The sequence below is a fragment of the Struthio camelus genome, chromosome Z (assembly GCF_040807025.1).
Source record: "Struthio camelus isolate bStrCam1 chromosome Z, bStrCam1.hap1, whole genome shotgun sequence".
Classification (NCBI taxonomy): Eukaryota; Metazoa; Chordata; class Aves; order Struthioniformes; family Struthionidae; genus Struthio; species Struthio camelus.
Window position 1 is genome coordinate 15,913,036 of NC_090982.1, and position 19,668 is coordinate 15,932,703.

At 38.8% G+C, this 19,668-nt stretch overlaps 1 protein-coding gene across 4 annotated transcripts in view; it reads right to left on the bottom strand.

Annotated features, from left to right (window-relative positions):
- Positions 1–19,668, bottom strand: part of PLPPR1 (phospholipid phosphatase related 1) — a 136,453-nt gene that overhangs the window by 94,882 nt on the left and 21,903 nt on the right. The window contains exon 2 of one of the 4 annotated variants that reach the window (XM_068928373.1): positions 4,823–4,861. The exons of the other annotated variants lie outside the window; for them this stretch is intronic. The gene's annotated coding sequence lies outside the window, so the exon portion shown is untranslated. The remainder of the gene's footprint in view (positions 1–4,822; positions 4,862–19,668) is intronic. 4 annotated transcript variants of the gene reach the window in all.

Below are 19,668 nucleotides of genomic sequence, written 5' to 3' on the forward strand. Positions count from 1 at the left end.
GATCCACTCTCAGGGACCTTTGAGTAAGAAATGACAAACCATATACAAGCATTCTAAAATCGTAAGTAAGATGCTCATAATTTATAATACTTACTTGAAAATTACGTTTTTTAATATACTACTCTTTGTCATTTTCTGGGGGGAGGGGGCTGAGCTTTTGGAATACAAATCTTCATATGATCAAGCTTTTCCTTGAAAGCATTGTTGGTAGGACTTAATTAAAAAAAAAGGAGCGAGGGCGATTATGTAGTCACAGGACTCTAGCAGCCAAAGCTTTAAGACAAGCATGAAGTACAATTCTGCCAACCCATTTTGTATAATCCTGTCATCAATACAAGATGTTACATGCATCGCCCTTGGAGGCTGCAAGAAGACTGGAAATATTTGCATTTTCTCCTGGATGTTAGCAGATCTCTCTCTCTTTCTCTCTCTCTCTCTCTCAGCAGATGCAGCTCAGGAAGGGCTTTTGTTTGTGTTTCAGGCATAATAGTATAAACAGAAATGTTTTTGTTTGAGATCATCCATTTTGACCAGCCCCACACACAGGTTCGGTGCCAGTGTATGTCTGGAAGAATGGCTCTATTTAATATTGCTCTTTCACAAATGATATTTTGTTTTGAGACACTGCAGAAGGGAGCTCAGGATATGAGCTGCCAAGAAAAGGCTGCCTAGCCCATTTAAAACCACTGGAGTGAAACGTGATTATGATTTTGTTTATCTCCATATAAATCAAATTCCTTCATCCTCTCATCCACATTTATCAAAACAGCATCTGAGGAACAAAGCCTGCTGTGTAACTAGGAGGAGAAGGTGTGGGGGAACCGTAGGTCTGACTCACCAAAGTAAAACTGCAGTAGAACAAAAGATGGAAAATAGACCCATTATCTGCTGAATTTTACAAAATTCCCCTTTGTTTATGCACAGACCTGCAAACCAAAGGATGTGAACGGAAAAATTAGTTAGTTAAAATCCATACAGTTTCTAGGGAACAGATGCTTTTATTTTGCCTTCAGTTTTAGATAAGCTTAACACAGTTAAACAACCAAGCTATTTTCCAAGCCGGGGCGGGAGCGGGGTGGGGGGGGGAGAAGGAGATGACACACAGAAAGGGATGTGTCAGTTTCATAGGCCCACACTGAAGAGACTTCTCAGGCTGAAAGCAATGATCTCTGTTCCTCCAGGTAATCAGCTAAAGAGTGCTGTTCGGCTAATTAACTGGTTCCTATACGGGCAGAGGGACAAAAAGGTAACACAAACCAACTGGTTGTCAAGATCTAATCTCAAACTTGAACCACATAAAATTTCTTTGTATGGTTTCTTTTTTGGTCTTCCCATATGTGGGCACAGAACGCGTGCAAAGTAACCCTCTGAGCTATGAAATGTCCTCCCAAGGACCATGAAGGCACCGCACCTAAAATCAGACTGGGTAAAACAGTAGAGAACAAACTGTGATTAAAAAGTGACATAAAAGCTGGTCAAAATTTAACTTTGCACAAGCATTCTTTTCAAAAACTTTCTGTCATTTTACTTTTTAAAATCTTTTTTTTTCTATCCTGAGCAGATAGAAGGAGTGTGTGTTATGTGTGGAGAAAAAAGGAGAGGAAAGAAGTTGGAGACAGAAGGAACTCAAACCCCAGCTTTCAAAGGAAAAATGTAATTTTGTTTTTCTGCTTGAGTTTTTTGTAACTTTTCTATTGTAAAAATTCATTATATTAGTTAGAAAAAAAAAAGTGAAAGATTGAACAAGCTCTAACTGGCAAAATAGCCCATTAAACAAATAGCAAAGTTCTTTTTCTCTCCTTGTCTTCACACTTTTCTTTAAAGCTCTACACATGATATCTGTGGATGAACAGAATTTTCTGAGTATATCAAATAGCAATTTTTCACATTTCCTGTAAATTCTTTTGTTTTAAATACTTATGACCTGACAGTTTCTTATAGTAAGGACAAGTTAAGGAAACCTCTACCTGTGTCAGTTAATGTTCCTTATGTCTGTATTTAGCATGAATATTTTATCACTGCTATTCACTTCAGTTCTAGGACATAGAGGGAGGGCTGTTAAAAACAAATAAGCCTTATGATCACTTTCTGAAAGGGTAAGTTATTCTGCAAAGGTAGGCTTGACTAATGGAGTGGTTGTTCTCACTGGCAATTGGAAACCTGTTGCTTTGCCGCAAAACTGAATGAAAAGGACTATTTCTTTCAGCTGCTGCACATCACAGAAAACACGAAAAGCAACTCATGCTCTCTCCAGGCATAGTACTGCAAGCATAGCAAGTGTACGCCTTATTATTCCTTAATGAGTGACACGGAGGCTATATACCTCTAGGACTAGGTTTTAATTCACTTCTTGCTCTAACCCTTTTCCCTGCTATAGTTGTCCCTTAGGAATTTGATTCATAAACTGCCACTAGGTGAAATATTTTAGCAAAAACAAGCAAGCCAAAATAAACAACTCCCTCCGCACACACAGACACATATGCCACACATCCTGGTCTCAATGCTCCTTCCACTAAGAAAAATATCTTGTCTTTACGTCTACCAACATTAATCCTTCCTCACTTGAAAATATGTATCCTTCCTCTCTTCTAGCTCCTCCCTTTTTCTTTTCCCTTTCTTTCTCTTCTTTCCCCCTCCCTTCCCTTTTCCTCTTCCCTTCACCTTCCCCTTTCCCTTCCTCTCTCACTGCAAACTTTTAATTTGGAAAAGGATATATAGGCTGGCTGCTACTGAATCTGATGGTAGTTTTGGCCTTCATTATAACTACGGCAGAATTAACTCTAATGTTGTTCAGTTGCAATCCTAAACAAACACAGGATACAAGGACAGATGCACTATCAAATAGGTAGGTGAGTTTCCTTCCAGTTTATCATCAGGACTGAGGCAGAGCTGCTTTTAAAGGGTTTCTGGTTTCTGATGTCTAAGAGCATTCTCCAAAACATGAGCAAAGTGGAAAGTTACCCAGGAACAAAATATAAGGGAAAGAAAGATCCTATTTAAATTGAAACCACTGAGTTTTACAGGCCTAAAAAATATACACATTTGCAGAGTTCTAAGTTGCTCATACATGACTTCGCAAGATACTCCGCTCTCGTTTCTAGCCTGGGCATCCAAGGCAAACACCTTGTGGGTTTTGTGCATGTGTGGAAAAACTCCCAGGAAGACAAAAACAAAACCCGTGTCAGTAAGCAAACAGAGCCCCGAGCTTAGTGTTTTAACAATTAGACTTTGTGGAATTTTAAAGCCATTCTCATGCATGATTCTTGATTTCTGAAGCCACGCTGTCAATCTCAGGTGTTCATTTACGCCAAGACAACATAAACCAAAGGCTGGGCCATGTGTTGTGAAATAATGGGTGCTGAAGACTTTGAGGCAACGTCAGGAGAGCCTGCAGCAGCTCAGCAGCTCTGCAACTCTGATGCTCAGCACACACTACAGCCTCTTCCTATGCTAAGAAAGACCTTCTGTGCCAGACTTGATGCCAGAGCAGACCTTTAATCTTAAAAACGGAGTTCTATAATAGACTACCTGCACAACTTCCATGATAACACAACTGGAACCTTTCATTGTCTGGCATTTTCCTCATAATTATCATCAGATACACCAAGGAGATGTATTCAGAGGCAGAAAGGTTGGATTCTTTATACTCAGTGGACTTACAGTATTAATTATTATTTTATATGCAATGATTTAGTCTCAGATAGAAAAGGATGAATTAACATCTTTCTTTCTCTAATGAATTACCAACAACGAAGACTCTTTCAGGAGGATTAAGTGGCAAGACTTTCCAATTTAAGTCAATTGAGACAAGGTTATTTGAGGTTAGTTATATTTGCTCAGTCTCAGGAGTAACTGAAAGGGCAAAAGTAATAAAAAACAAAAGAATCAGAATATTGTGGTATGTTTATAGCAGATTTCAGAGAAACAGGATCACCTGCTTAATGGACTATATAATGTCAGATACTGAGCAATGGAAATGAGATTAAAGAAAGTTAAGAGACCCATGAGGTTTCTGTTTTGGCTTTAAAAACTGCTGTATGCAGATTCGCTCCCATATAATTCTTTGGATAACTAAAATCATCTCAACTTCCGCTCTTTTTTCCTCCATATCCCTCTACCTGACTCCTGAATTGAGAAGTCCCACGAAAACACAACTTGGGCTTGATTATAGAAAGGCAGGTTTTTTGGTTTTTTTTTTTTTAAGTCTTCATCATCAGAGTGAAGAATAAAAGAATAATAATCCAGGATTCTGCTGGAGTGCCATTTCCAAATGTTGTTCATTTGCCTGTCACCAGCAATGGCATTTCTTCCTACTAGGTTCTTTTCATCACTCTGCAATCATTTCTTCAAACTTCACGCTGTCAGCACTAATGATTTCCAGATTCAGTGTATTCAGACAGAGAAATGTTCTTATCTGAAGAAGGCAAGAAGCCAGCGAACTAGTCTGAAAAACAAATCCTGCATCCAAGAAGTGTCCTTGGCCACTCCTGCTCTAAATACACCGGTGAAGTCTCACAATCCTGCCGAGTATAAAACTTGCTCTCAAATTATATTCCCACTTTTATCCATCACACTGTTCATTTGAAGCCAAGAACACAACTTATCTTTCTGTGTTAACTGCAATATCATTTTAGCCTTAATTCTACAGATCTACTTCAGAACTAAACTACACTACCATAAAATAAGCTAATCCATAAAATCAGCTAACTGGCATCTACAATTACTCCTCATTTACACCAGTGCACCGCAGAAACACAATGTGACCTTTTATGAGTCACCATATCCCCAGTGCCACAAATGTTACCAAATGGTTATACATTACCAGGAAAAAAGTGGGCCTTTTATCTACCCTGCGGCACATCTGCGAAAAAAAAAAAAAAAAACGTAAATGTTGGATCATGAGCTGCCACCACCCCAAGTTTTACAGCACGCTATACAAGAATCTAATACTACAAAGTAATTTAAAGTGTCACTGAGCTTCTTCAGGCTTTTTTCTTTTCCCTTTGCTTTTTGCTACGAGTGTGCTAAATCCTGCCTGCTGCATTGCGGGTCTTCAACACTCATCAAGACATACTGGAGGCTCCAGTTGATTTCAGATTTCAGATCAATCATTAAACAGCACAAGATTTCCATACGTGGGAGATGTTCTTAAAGATCCTTGAGGTAATATTAGCCTTCTCACATAGAACATAAAAGCTTGTTTAACACAGAGGCTTCATCACGCTAGAGATTTTCAGAATAAAAGCCAGCATGGGAGTTAATGGATAATGTAAATATTCAGTAATCTTAGCTCTTACCCATATGTTCCAAGCATTTATCTCACAATAAAACTTAAAAAACAAAAAAAAATCTTATAATTAGCATTAAGGCTTTATTTTGCAAAAGCATTGAATCTGTTAGGGAAATAAGAACTCTAATCCATCAAATAGTCTTTCTAAATGGGAATAAAATGCCGTGAAACAAAGTGTCAAAGTAGAAATAACGTGCCTGTCTAGGAAAGTCCAACTGCAAAACAACTTCGCTTTGGCATATGCCTTAAAACTTGCAAGGATCATCACAAAGCGCAGGAGCCATTAGGAAAAAAAAAAGTGCTAGAGTAAATGAAACATTTCTCTGCTAATATTACAAACTTAGAGGTTCTAGGAAAAAAACACAGCTGGTCACAACATAAGTGAAATTTTGAATTTCTGAACGTCTCTCAGTAGGAGATGCTAAAATGCTTTACAATATTCCAACAGTCCTTATTTTATCAAAAAGGACAACTGAAGACCATCATGAGGTGAAATGGCCTGATAATGGCCACATAGAGCAGCACAGACAGTAGGAGCCACATCTCCCAATCCAGTGACCCACCACTATGGACCAATATGAAAATTAGGCAGGAAAAAATAAAGGTAAGCCTATTTCCAGATGAATTGACACTTCAGTGGATACAGTGATCTAGCTGAAAGTGCAGTGCACACTCCCGTAAATTCAGATGTGGATACTTCAGAAGTCAGAGCTGTAAAGTGCTTCAGTGCTGCAGGCGTGGCACTCTGTTAAATTACTAAGGTCTGCAAAAGTTTCGCTGGAAGAGCATTATACAGTGAGGAAGAGAGAGAGGGACGGATGAAGGGAAGGAGGGAGGGAACAAGCAACTAGATTATTCTCTTAAGGCTCTGACTTTCAAAAGTTTGAGAAACAGTGCTGTAATTCATGTGCTGACAGAGCTGTAGGATAGCCAGCTAGACTGAACATGTAGACGCATAACAGAAATATTAAGATTGGTATACATTACATAAGGACAGATGTGTGTGTGTCAGAAAGCACAGGAATAAACAGCAGAAGAAGAGTTAAAAGGATGCCCTGCATTGGTAACAGTGGACACCATTCCCAGGAGCAACACTGAGGAATGCATTGCTTCTGTGAAGAACCGTCATGGCAGAGGCCACCCGCTGGTGGCAGAGCACCACTCTCACACCAGGAAGATGGCAACAGGACGGCAGACTATCATCACCTAGGCCATTACTTCTGTCACTGAAAAATTTCTTTTCCTTCCATGAAAACAGATAAATATTCTAAATAAACAGGGAAAAGAGACAATGAGCAGCAGCCTTGCCTGAGATTAATGAAACTGAAGGAAGCGAGATCCTGAAGCAAAGGACAATCTTGTAACAACTGTTTTCTCCAAAAGGTTATGAAAAACCTGTCCAAAGCCTAGTTTGTTGCCTCCAGTCTAGACAGACCTCAGAGACATAATGCAGACTCAGAAACTGCCTGCCCTCTATGTTGCTTGCAAGTGATCCTGGACAGACTGATTGTGCAGATGTCTTGTGTATGCGAGATGAAATGAAAACGATGAGAGAATAAATGCAAGTAAAATCAACTTACTCATAGATTTTGTAAATAAATATAGCCTTTTCTTTCTATAAGATCTCACATCAACTTTTATTAACGCTATTTTCCAACAGACATGATAAAGCCAAGTAAAAAATTGCCTGCTCCTATGTTGACTTGCTGGCTTGGGGCTTTTCTTGCTGGATAACACATCCATTAGAAATTGGATGTACCAAATGTTCCTCTTTACCCAAGGCTTGCTCTGGTACAAAGTTCCAGCTAATCTTTGCTTGCTGACTGATAGTTTGCATGGGTCAAGTAGTCTCCATTAAGTTTCCCAAACAAAGAAAAAGGTAGGAAAGAAAGAATTTGGAACTTTTTTTCCAACTTTTCCTCAGTTTTTCATCTGAAATTTGAAAGCCTGGCATTTTTAGCTGGTATAAAAATATTTACATTATGGGCATTTTTAATGAAACTATTTTTAGAAAAATATATTTCACTTGCCAACTTTTTGTTTAATCTATGAAAATGAATGTGCTAGCTACCATTCCATGCCAAAGGTTGTTTTCATCACTGATTTGCTTCTGACAGTTGCAATTAAGCAGACATGAGTAAATAATAAGCACTGTGTAGCTAATTCATTAAAGTAATGAAGAGCTAAGATCTTTCAGACCTATGATTCACCCATCATCTTAAGTTACCATCTGTAAATACTAAAATAGATGCAGTTGAGTCAAGTATACCACCAAATGGTAACATACAACCTAACATTCCAAGTTTTGGGGATAATTAACTATTTTCATTTATAGCCATTTATCGTCTATGGCTCTCCCTTTCTAACTCGAACACAGAAGGTGTAATAAGCAAGTTTACATTAGTCTGGCTATAAAAGAACAGAAGAAAGGATAAGAGAAGGCAATTTTTGACTTATAGCAGCTATGCATTTAGGTAGCTCACCATATCAGGAAACACCGCACAAAATCATATGCATTGGAGTCTGTGAATCTTTAGGTAATGTTTTCTACAAAATTCAGAGCCATTGCCTAAGTACCTTCACACACCTTGCAAACCTCTTCTGAACAAGGCAACATGTTGCCCCTTTATTTTTTTAAGTTACTTTGTTTTAAAAGGTTAAAGAGTAATTTCTCAGTGGATTTTTCTGAAAACCAAATGTATACAACAAATATATTCATTTCTATTGGTTAAGCAACTGCATTTAGAAATACAAAGTTTCATTCAGGTCTGAAACTTATGTTGCTGTTTTGACAAGAATGCCATTTATATTGTACAGGTCGTTGCCCAACAGGGATTTCCTAAACCTGCTAAAATCTTCTGGAAAAATATTCATCACAACAGGCTTGTATTTAGTGCAACAATGCCATGGTATGAAGCCATTTCCACTGTACAAAATACCTATAACCTGATGAGACTGTACGTGATCAACCACATCCAATGATATCCTGAAAAGGTCCAGAAAAGAACTGCCTCTGGCAGCGTGGAACTTCCCAGAAATGCATCCTTTTCACCATGAAAGCAATTCAGCAGCAAATGTGGAAAAGCTATAATTAACAATTTTAGAATATAAAGAACAAATCTTTTTTAGAGATTTTGTAACTGGAACCCATGTTTTCTAGCTTCTTCACAAGGCCCAAACCTCATATGTGGTATGACATTAAAGGTATATTACTTAGCGTTAAATGCAACCCCCTCATGACGCCTTGTTTGGGTAACCTAAGACTGAACTCCGAGGAGGTGACTGCATATGTCACAGTGAACATCAAGCAAATTCTGCAATGAGTTGTTACGAGCAATTGCAGGATGTGCACCCATTCAGGGCGGTTAGGATGGATGATATTTCTGAAATGCTAAGTTATACTGAAAATCAAAGTGGCCTGAAAAAATTATCTGAGGTAGCACTACCTGAACTAGCATTTTGCTTTATATATTAATAATTCCGACATGAAGCTATTACAGTGTGAGAGCTCTACTTAATTTTGTTCTGTTTATATTTACTCTTGAAGCACACAAGCACCCAAGGATATTTCTTCCAAATGTGGTACTTGCATACAATTTTGTGTTATAGCATTTTTGCACAGTGCTGAGTGGTTTCCCAGGCTTTCTCTACTAGAAGTTGCTCTGCTTTTATTCAGGATTCCCTTTTCCTCTAACAAACATAGCAGACAGAAGATGGCTAGGATTCTTAATATCCACTTGCTGCATCAAGAAATAGAGCTGTCCAAAGGATGAAAAGTATCCTGGCAACCGGTTAAACTTGTATTTTCATTCTGCATTGGAAGGAACACTAAAGCTTTTGCATATCTTTGAAAGATGCAGTTTTCTCAAAATAGCTCATTTCAGGTTCACTCACAGAGACTTTTTTTTTTTCCTATTAATCCCTAGTCAGAAGTGACCAACTGCAAAATGTATCACGATTAAAGCTTAACTGATTTTATTTTTCCTCCTGAAATGTTTTGGATTTAATGGAACAGCATTCTCATCAGCTCCACTGATTCCCACCAGCATTTTGTTCCAGTAAGTGGAGAGATAGCATGCTTAGCTTTCTTGAGAGGAGTAATGTCTTCCTTACATATTAAAGAAAGCCAGTGGTATTTGCTAAAAAATACACCAGTGAGATTCACGTTTTATCTTACAATGCTAAAAGAGGCTATTTATTTAGAAAAATAGCTCTACATTTCACAAAGGAAACTGAATAATCCATCAGTGCTACATGTCTGACACTTGACCACTTCAAGAAGCTTTTGAAGATATTTATTTACCATTCCCTCTTACTACAGTAAGGCCACTGTTTTCTGACTTAGGTTGGTATTCAATTTAAGTGGCAGAGCTGGCACATTTTCTGCAATACCTTCAATTAGAAAAACAAAAGCAACCAATGAACAACATGCATAACCAAATACCTCCAGGCTTCCACCTGTTCATGCTGTTTGTCCAGAAACAGCAGGCTCTGAGAGTTACTTCTTGCCTCAGATCCTCTTGTCTTTGCAATTGCAAGACACTTGCTGCTGCTGAGAAAGCAAATTTAACACACAAGGCTTTCTCTGCAGGGAGAGGTCAATGCTCTAAAAAACAACGCTTTGCACTTCTTACAAAGGGCTTGCTCTTACTATGTATTTATATTTTCAGAGACACTAGATTGGGTACTGTGCTACAGACATCCTAGACAATGGTAAGATGCTTTCTTCTGAAACTTTTTCAGCTATTTTGATAGAAAATTCAGAATAGTCAATGACATTACTGCGCACAAGGATTTTTCTGATCCATTACTGGGGTAACATCGCTGCATAAACCACACAGAAAACAAGTACTATGCAGCCTTGCTTACGTGACTGTTTCTATCTTGCCTGAGATAGTGGAGACCACTGCTAAAGTTAAAAGGACAAGTTGTGACAGCATGAAGTGAGGCTCTCACTTAGGCAGCAACAAACTCATACTATGGAAGTCCTGAGAAAAAATATGGATATGCAGCATATTTTCTCTATTGTACTGGCCCTTAAACCGCAGTCAGTTTTTTTTTGTTTTTTAATACGTAGACTCCCTTCTTTCCACTTCTCCATTTAAAATTCCACTTCTTCATTTATAATAAATCCTGTCACTTTTTCTAGCTAACAGGTGTTAACAAAGAGTAGGAGACTTTCCTAGGAGACTTTGAATCAATGTGCAGCGCCAACAGAAGAGTCACTGCCACAAGTTACTAAACACAGGCAAGACTCATAGAGGAAATTTCATGCCCACTGAATTCCCTGCCAATTCAGGATGAATAAGTGGTGAGTAGCATCACCTCTGGCCTTCAAAAAACAAAATCCCTCAAAAGACTCCAAAATCTAACTTCTGCAAAAACACCCATGCCTTTTCTACTCTGTTTCTCCCAATCCAGTCAAACCCATCTCTCTACCCAGATTAGTAACTCTTTTGTCCAACTGATGGAATGGCACTTTTTTTTCGTATGTTTCTCCTCAGGGTGTGATCAGTGCTTATGCTACTCCTTGTACTGAACATGCGAAATCTTGTTAGAGCTGATGGGACCGCTTGTTGAGTACGATTCTGCCAAATGTGACTAAGAGACATAATATTAAATGATTTGCTTGAACCATTTGGCATTTCTTTTCTCCCAAATACCTTCCAATGCATTGGAACAGAATGCCATCCCGTCGTGCTCCGTGAAAGTTAAATCGCATCAAAATTTCCATCAAATTAACTAAAAATAATCTTTGCAAGGTGTACACTAGTTAGGGACACTGGTAACCAGACAAAAGAGCTTATATTAGCTGTGGCAAATGACTGCTGCACTGAGGCTGCAGCTCCTGATAAAAAGTGCATTGAGATCATGCTCCATACAAGTTAAGTTTTTAAATGTCAGCAATTCTCTGCATTCTGAAAGAGATAATCCTGCGCAATCCTATAATTTACAGAGAATGAAATGCCCCATTCTAGTTAAAAACAAAAACAAACCGCATTGCCCCTAAGTTGTTATATTAACTGAGTAAAAGGCTTCTGTGCTGGTGTTTAACCAATGTAATTTAGTTCTGTTCTGTTGCAGATCATGGCTTTATTAAACCACCTGTTAGTTCACTAGTCAGACCTCTTTTTTCTTCTAATACACATTGACCTATTGGTAATAATAGACTGTATTTTTTTCTCCATTAAGGTTATTCAAATGCAGTCTGTGTTAAGCTTATCATCTTCAAACGTTTTTGTACAATTTAATAACATAAACTGTAGTATAATATTTAAATAGCATATATTAAATTTCATTTGGCTTGTGGGAAAATAAAATGAAAGGATGAGTTTTGAAACATAAACAGGATAAATAGGTAAGATTCTACTTGATCATATTGTATAATTATGTCCTGGCACAGTGCCCAAACCGTACTAATTATGAGGAGATTGCAGTATACAGCGCACTGCCAAAGTCTACATTCCTCAGACAAAGGCTGGAAGACTCTGAGAAATCAGAAATCTTACGAATTGGCCTGTTATTGCTGCATAATAGGTTCCCAGAAGCTTGTTTAACAAAAGCCACACTGCGTTAGAATATGCTTCCATTCACATCAGCAGGGTAAGGTACTATATGTCTTTTAAAATAAAGGTTACAAAACCTACATAGAATTTTTTTTCTTTTTGAAATGAGACATGAGAGACTGCACCATCTTCAAAAGACCTAAAAATACAAGAGCTGTCAATTACACCTGCACTGTGCAAGTATTCATACTGCACTGATTGCACCCCTCCATGCCTCCCTGCTTGCAATGGGCTCCCTTTTTGGGCTTTCCCTCCAGGAGGGTTAAGGGCTGAAAAAGGCTATTGCCCACGTTCGCACTGGAATTGAGCACGATATTGTTTCCACCCTGCCGCTGCGAGGCTGGGCCATCTGTACAGCTTATAAAGACTTCACCCTAGCAGAACTCCATCTTCCGCATGCTTTCTCCTTTGGAAATAGCTTTACCTTTGGCATTGTCTCAGCGGCTTTATTTTAGACTACCAGAAGCTCTCATAATGCCCTACATTCTACCTTGCTAATAAAAAAAGAAAAAAAAAAAAAAAACAAATGCCTACTGCACATGCTACTAAAAAAAGGCATTCAGTTCCTGGTTGCTCTGTTCTCTGCCCTGATTTGCCTTGACAGTCCCAGAGCAGATGTCATTGTTAGATGCATTTGCTTGCCCTGCAGAGATGCCAAAGACGAAATGAAGTTAAGCTTGTCATTTTCAAAACGCTAAAAATTGTCTTTCTTAGAACGGTCATTCTACTGTATGTTATCTTCATGCCATATTGCCGTTATCCACTCTGCCAGGGACATTTTATCCAACTGTCAGGTAATGACACTACCCACGTAAGCATCATTCACAAGCTCCACTGCACAATGCCCAGAACAAACATGAGTTTATAATCTGCCCAGGGACATTGCATCAGAATATGCTTCCATTCAGATCAGTGGGGAAAGGTACTACATGTCTTTTAAAATAAAAGTTATGAAACCTACATAGATTTTCTTTTTTTCTTTTTGAAATGAAACATGAGAAACTACACCATCTTCAAAATCCCCTTTCCTCCTATTTTCCATTGTAACAGCCAAGGCTCAGAATTATTCTGCTTACACCTGTGCATAAGAAGCAACCCTTAGTTTCATCCCCCAGTGCAGAAGCAGGACTCAAGATGTTTGCGTGGCATTTCTCCTGGCAGTTTTCAAGGCAAAAGTGCCGGCCTGTGTGGACCCACAGGCTGAGGGTGGGCTCTAACAGTGGAGTGGGCAGGAAGACGAGGAACTTGCACTATCATTCCTGGGGTTCGTGAGAGCCCTGTAGTTTGAGATGTGCCTTCCCTCTGTGCCCTTCGTGGCCACGCAATACCACCAACCTGTAAGGGACACAACAAGGGACCTCATGTCAGCTGGGGCTGAAATCAAGGACTGGAACAAGTCCCAAAATGGGATTTCCTATTGCAGAACTGAGGACAAATCTCAGGCCCCCAAATGACCTTCTGTAGGAGAGTCATTTGTTGGGAATCCTCAGAGATATTCCTCTTCTAGGGAGGTCCTCAACGCATACAGCTTTCCCCTTGCCTCCAACTGATACTCAGGAACTTTTCTGCTGTGACTGCCAGTTCTAAAGTTTAGCAAATAAAAAATGTCTGGCATTTTTTTGACCAACCTAGAAAAAATGAAGGTCTCTTTCAAGTCAACACACACAGATGGGAGCTCAGAACTGCTCATTGACATTACAGCAATTACAGAGAACAGTGAAACCAAACGGCCAACTGAAAATCCCACTCTTTCTTGCATAATTTAGTTACTTGCCTGGAAAAATATTCAAACTGAAAGCACAACCTCATGCTAGTTGTACTGTATCTGTTCCACAAGACAGAGTAAGAAGGTTTTGTTTTCATTTTAGAAAAACAGTAAGAGACACAAGAGACACATGGAGCTCTGAAGAACTGGAGGAGCTGTGGAACCAACCTTTATTAAGTAAGATTTTTAAGACCCAGTGTTTATCCCCATTACTAATTCTTTATGTGACAGACCTGAACAAGTAGAGAACACTCTTCCATTTACAGCAAAACAAAGAAAAATGTCAAGGTTTCACTTACATGGAACACAGAAATGAAGAGGATATTTCTACTTTGCTTTTCCTTTGATGGAAATTGAATCCAAAGCTGCAACAACTAAAGTCAGCTGAAGATCTAACATGGGACAAGATTGACAGGTCTGATACTGGACTCCTTACAGGCAGCCTATGATAACGCAGCAATCTATAACTGGCCATAACAAGGCTTTAAACTCACTCATTTCCAGGTCACAATATACCTTTCAATTACTGTACCAAACACCCACTAAAATCAATGACAGCTCCACAAATGTAACCAGAGCTGCACTTGGATCTCCTATCACATATACCAAAGGTCGAGACTCTCTTTGGTTCAGTTTAAAACAGTCTCCAATACATGGTAGCGCTCACTAAAAGAAAAAAAAAAAAAGAATAGATAACGCAGAATTTTAAAAATGCTTTTTGGCAAGAGCAGACTGATCTTAAAACTGTTTTATATTACTTCCCTTATGGAGGATTTTTAAGTATTTGGTTTTATTTTCCATCCAAGACTGAAAAAAAGCAACGAAATGGGAATACCATCCTTTACACATTCTTTTTGTGTATGGGCTTGTAAAATTCTCCAAGCCAAAAATGTCTCTTCTGCATGCAAACATGGCTAGAAAGAAGAAAAGCTGATACTCTAATTAAGAATGTGTTGAATTATTATTCAGTAACTTCTGTTCAGAATAAAAATATCCTGTTATCTACCACCTTGAAAACACAGCAGTGCTTTGTGCCGAACCTGGCATTACGCATTACTCCTTCCCAAAAGAAGAAAAAGTACCACTAGAAATTTTAATATGTAATGGGAGTTGACGATAACTGCATTCCATATTGCCATTTAGCAAGGGCATTTATAAAAGGCACATTAACATATCTTCCATCGAAATTCTCAATGTTATTACAGCATTGTTGGAAAGATTGAAATAAGAACCCAAAAAGACCTTTTAATGTGTTGTGCTGGTCTCCAGTTATAATTGTAAAATAAAAATATATATATTTTGACATCTCACCCTGATTTCACCTTTTCACATAAGAATATAGGAAAAGCTGCTCCACATGGAGTCATGCTTTCTTTTGCTAGCAGAAGGGTGGGGACAGGTGCCTGATTTGGCCTTTAAAGGCAAGTACAGCCTGAAGATGAAGAGTGCCCGATTTAAAGTGTATTCCACTTTAGATCTGAGGAGGCATCATCCCCAATCTGACAGCAGGGGTCTGTTTTGAAATTTGAAATTGCTTCACCTTTCGCTTAACAAGGGTAATGAGATGAAATGGATCAGAGGCCTGAGCTGTGACTGAGACCAGAATAAGTTACTATTTCCCAGTAACTTAAGAAGAGAGCATAGTTCTGCTGCTACTCCTTCAAAATATCTGTGCAATTTACAGCAGTTCTGCTCATTTTTTGTCATCCAGCAAAAATATTTCTATTATCATTGCGTTTCAATTTGCTGAGAGATGGTTAACATTTCCTTTTGAATACTCTCATGATTAAGGTACAGTATATTCTCTAACTCTTCCAGAAATCCACACTTTGACAGGGGCTGTCAGTAGATTCGTGTGCATGTGTGTGTAAGCTGAACCAAAAGATACTGCACAAGGTGACATATGAGCAATGCAGAGGATGAAAGCAGGCTTGTAGCTGACTATACAGACAGGCACCTGGCAGAAAATCCATGCCTCTCACTAGGATTACCAAACTGACTCTACTTCCACCTGCAAGCTCTGGGAGACCGTCTGTAACTGACATTGCAAAAGGACACACAGCAATGTAGCCATAGAGCAAATGGCAGAGGCCGCACAGCTCGCATTTAGACATGCATCACTGCCCAAATTAAGTACAGATCCATTTACAAGCCTCCAAAGGGTGCGGAGCAATGCTACCATTACAGTGTCTCTCTGTTGCTCTCCAGCATGGACTGAAATACAGGGTTTGCCCTTTAACCACAACATAGTCTCAGTGGCACATCCAGGTGGATAAGAATTAATTGCTCTGAGCAAATACGTCTTTAAAAAGTCACTGCTTGCTTCCTGTCTAGCTTTGCATTATAAGAAAGACACTGGCTATATTTAAAAGTCTCTACTGATTTTAGGGTACTTTTTTCTTGTTAGTTGGATCCTTATAAGAACATCTAGGGAAAAGGCTATGCAAAAAACAAACAAACAAAAAAAAACTAGCATCTGTACTATGAATCTGATACAGTTTCACTCAAAACTTACACATGCATCACCTCCCAAATGTTAGTGGGGCGCTGAAAGAGATTTTACTGAGCAAAGAACAGGATACATCTTGTCAGCAAGTCCACCGTGTTCCTGAAAGTGGCCTAACGACCAGAAGAATTTGAGAAGTGCTGCCTGTGATCATGAACTGTTTGGAAAAAGGGAGCCATATTTTGCCTCTGTAGCACTTCAGAAGAACAGTTTCATACAAAGTAAGAACAATTACCTTTTTTTCCAGTAAAGAAGTGAAGCAGAAGAAGCAGCCTTTATTCATACTAGCTTTTCAGAGCGGTCACTGATCAGTAGCTGTGGTTTCAAAGGCCAGAAGTGATCACTGAGATCAGCTACTCTGATTTGCTTCTTGTATCTGATGAGAGAACCAGGTCCTTTGGGATTTGCTTTATGCTCTGGCTGTTCTTTGTCTGGTTAAACTAAGATTTCTCTGATGTTCAAGGAAATTCAAAACCAGATTTTTATAGTACCCTTACAGAGCACAGCAGAAAGGAAGAGATCCTTATTTAAAAAGTTAATGCTGCCTCCTTGGTAGAATTTTTATATTGACCCCAATTCAACAAGAGACTCTGAAGCTGAGTGGAGACTGACGCAGACAAGTCACATACAAATACGTGATTTATTTAGATATCACGAAGGATGTGTTCTGTATACCAAAAAATAAGCATATAGTTTAAAACTTTGTGTTTTGTTTGCAAAGGATCTTAATATATTTTTTTCAGCTTAAATCTGCAGCTATTTCTGCTTAGGTCAGATCTCAACAGGAACAAGAATCAGCAGTGTCTTATATCGTCATTCCCTAGCCTTAAATTTCAAGGACAGCAGAATGTATTGATTCATTTTTTTCATTGTCAGTGCTTCTACTGCTAATACAAGTAACAGAAGAGAGAGCAGGCAGCCCTAGCCACTGCCTCCCCCCAAAACGCACCTTTGTTTGTAAGACTTATTTGAGAAACTAACGCAGCCCAGCCATCCTTAGCACTGCAGATAGAAAAGGCTCTACAGAAACGGTTTTTGCCTTCTAAAAAAGGAACCCATAGTAAAAACTAGCATTCATTCTCTTTCACTGTGCATATCCTCTTTCTGTTTTCCTCTGTTGACTGGGTTTTAAGGAAAGAGTCTGCTCCTGCTAAGGCAGAAGAGGAGAGGTGAACTCAAATGCTACCCTCTTTGCTGCTAAGAGGGGTCAAGCCTTCCCACCATCACCTCCTCATATACTAGCTTTCCACGAGCGCACCCAGCTTTCAACAGCTCTGGGAAGAACAAAATAGGTAGTGACAGGCAGTGACTTTGCTGCCTTCCCCTTCCTTTCTCAGCAGTGTGCTACTCTAGAGAGACAACACTTTGCTGGTCCTAGGGCCAGCCCAGTTGGGGAGATTTAATAACTTTTAAGAAGCTGGAGCTGTGAACAGATAACTGTCAAGGAAGGGATGGATGATCCCAACAGATGAAGAGATCTCAGGAAATCTTTCCCAAAGTTGGAGACTTAATAGCTTGACTTTATTTAAAGACTTTATTTAAAGTCCTTTTTGCTCTCACCCTGGCCCACCGAAATGCAAGAAATAATACTACTTTTGAATAAGGCCTTTGGAGAATGAGGTGACTTTTCTTCAGAGCACAGATAGTAATAATCTTCTTTCCATTTATTCTGAAGAAGAAACAAGTTAAGTTTCAGTCACACCCTCTTTATTTAACAGGAATAAAATAGCCAACTAAAAAATTGTGCATCTGTAGTTAAAAAAAAAAAGATATTTCCTCAGATTCACGCACTGCAGTTGCATTTTACAAAAATGATGCTAGTTTCAGCAGACAGGTAAACAGCAGCTGCGCATCTGCAAAAGGCAGATCTGGCAATTATCACAGCCACAACAGCCATGCAAACAGCTGCTGTCTCTGAACTGCATCCTGGGAGGCTTACAAAGCCTGAGATGCCTTAAAGAGGACTGTAAAGTAGCCTGGAAGTTTTGCTTTTGATTTCATTAATTGACTTCAATGGAATCGGAGTCTCCTGTTCATTATTCTGATTGCAAGAGACTGCCTTCTTCATCTTCTAACAAGTGCTTCTTACTTTTAAAGCCAAGGAATGGATTAACGCTTCAGCTTTATTCACAAAATACTCGTGTGGCATTAAAAGCAAGATGATTTACAATATAAGGGCATGAGGCACCTGAACTGATCCCAATAATAAGACTAACACTGCATGACAAGTGAGTTTGGATTGACCTGAAGAATGCTGCATTCAAACCAAATCCAATTTTCAGTCACAGCTGGAGCAGATTAATATAAATAAAAGTGCTCTTAACATAAACTCTTATTAAGGAAATTGAGTCAAAACGAACAAAATGTGATAGCACTGTCTTTGGTTTTGCTAACTCTACCATGCACAAAGGTTGTAGTTCAAGCAGCTGTTCAAGAAAATTGTTTTAATGCACCTTTCGAGTTTGGTGATACCATCCCAAAGCTTAAAGTTCATTTGTGCCTAAGAAGTTTATTAAACTGGTAGCAGAGTTCGTAGTAAATATTTTACTGCCTTATTTTTGCCCTGATTGCGTGTGCGTGTGTGTGTGTGTGTGTGTGTGTGCGCGCGCGTGTGCAAACATGTATACATACATGTATACATGTAATGCTTTTTAAAAACAGAGCACGGTCTCTGGAAATTCATTTCCAGTCACCCTGGAGATGGGGGGGCCTCCATCTTAAAAATACTGTATTTAAAGAGATTACAACGCAAAAGCTATAAATAACCTTTACTGCCCCCAAACTATACTATTTAGACCAAATTGCAAGCTTTACATCAGATGCCCGCTTTTCAGGAAATTACCACTGAAGTATCAAAGGAACTCTAAGTATTAGTTCTCAGCTATGGATTAGAAACCTTCTTCCTCATGCTTCGGCAATACTTTTTATTTCTCTCTTCAATACTGTTCTAACATATATCCATTTACTTAGGAAAGAGAAAATAATTTGTAACGGATAAGTAAGCATGAAGGTATTTTTATTTACTTTTATGTTTTTTGCAAAGAAAATATCCAGCCTTCATGCTGACTTAACAATTGCAGTAAAGCTCTTGACTGCAAATAAAGGAAAGGATTTTAAATAAAATCAGTATAGGACCCCATCATTCATTGCAATTTATTTTATACTACATACAGAAATAAAATGGTTTAGACAAATAGAAGGGGAAAAATCTTCTATCAAACCCACTTGTAAATAATGAACATTCTGTAGCCTATGAAAGGCCGCCTGACTTCAGCTAATATTTAGCCATACCTCCTACGAATCTGTGGTTTAACAAAGAGCTGACTTGGCTAACTTACCAAAACAAAGTGCCATTTTGCAAAATTCTAGGTTTGAACATCATTTAAATCCAACCTCTATACAGTGTAAAGTTATTCATTCTTAATATAGCATTAGCACCTCAATACGTCATGCTCCAAGCTCCAGAACATTTTATGCTATTGCTTGTCATTAGCATCTTTTGTCAAAGGTCTTCCTTCTGACAATACTGTGTTGGCTATTA